The sequence below is a fragment of the Phoenix dactylifera genome, unplaced genomic scaffold (genome assembly GCF_009389715.1).
Source record: "Phoenix dactylifera cultivar Barhee BC4 unplaced genomic scaffold, palm_55x_up_171113_PBpolish2nd_filt_p 001913F, whole genome shotgun sequence".
In the NCBI taxonomy this organism is placed as follows: Eukaryota; Viridiplantae; Streptophyta; class Magnoliopsida; order Arecales; family Arecaceae; genus Phoenix; species Phoenix dactylifera.
In genome coordinates this window covers 6095-7500 of record NW_024069200.1, presented here as the reverse complement: position 1 = coordinate 7500, position 1406 = coordinate 6095, and positions in this window count along the sequence as shown.

Genomic DNA, 1406 nt, shown 5'->3' with positions numbered 1-1406 from the left:
TACATTCCCAAATATTTCCCACCTTGATCCTAAGCCCCATTACAACCCTTGAAAAGTCCTTATGATTCGTGTTATGCATGTGATCCCAGTGGTGGAGAATGAGAAGATATGCAAGCCTATGGTAGATTATTTCCATTGGAATGAATTTGAGCGAAACACATACCCTTCAAATATATGAGAGTCGAGTGTTTATTTCCGTAAGGGTCTCTGTATTTAGCATTCCATTTTTGAGTGAAAATGCTTACTAAGTAATTATAAGTTGTTCAAGAATAGTTGTTATGAGTTTTGAAGAGCTTGGTTGTTCTTTGTTGATGGCATTGCAACCTTGGTGTTTTCGGAAAAGTGAATTTGAGTTTTGCCCGAGGACGAGCAAAAGTTAAGTGTGGGGAAATTTGATGAGAATGCAAAATGTCATATTTTTCTTTCTTAATGTTTAGTCTTTTATACTTATTTTGTGCCTAAATGTACTCATTATTCTTATATTTTGATTTAGGATGCAAATGGAAGCGTTAAGTACAAAACGAAGCTAATTGGATGATTTTGGATAGTTTCGATATTGCTTCGTAATTTAAGCATAACTTTTTCATCCGAGCTCTGATTGAGATGATTCAAGATGCTGTGGAAAGCCAAGAAAATGCTCTACAACTTTCATGTTTTGAGTTTTGATAGATACTGACTTTATCAAGGTCAAAATTGATCTCGAAGTTGCTGCACGTCCTTAGCCTGCAATACGTGGATTTGACTCGGTCAATTTTCAGAAGTTTCCAGATTTGATGCACGAAAATCCTAGCTGGAAACACCACTTTCCCAGTTATATTAGGACTTTATTTTATTTTTCGTAATTAGTCAGATTTGAATATTTGTTAGGAGATTTTTTTGGAAGGGATAAAGGTGAAAGAAAGGGGGCTGAAAAGGGGGCTCTTTCTCTTTTCTCTTGGAGGACTCCTCTTTCTCTTTTCTCCTTGGAAGTTTGCATCCATGGCTCTGCGTGGCTAAAGCTTTTATTGGTCTAAGAAAACAGAAGCCTCGGAATCAATAAAACTGTGAGATCTGAATTTGTTTTCATTGTTCAATTCATGCTTTGATGTCGAATGTCCTTCTGTGCATATTTTCATGATTATTTTCATTTAATGACTAGGAGGCCTACTAGTTTATTATTCGTTGCAATCTACTGCTAGGTTAGATATCAAATCCGTAATTGTTTGATTCCTCTAATCTGTGAAGCAACTAAGATCTAATAATTTGCTGCATTAGAAATTTTCAGATCTTAGGAAGAATACTCGGCTAAATCAAATGCAACCGCTTGTGTTTGTGTTGTTTAGTTTCATCGATCTCTCTAATTCTTAAGGCTGCTACTAGATTAAACCTTTAGCGCTTGTCTTGGGTTGTTTAGTAGTTAGGGTTAA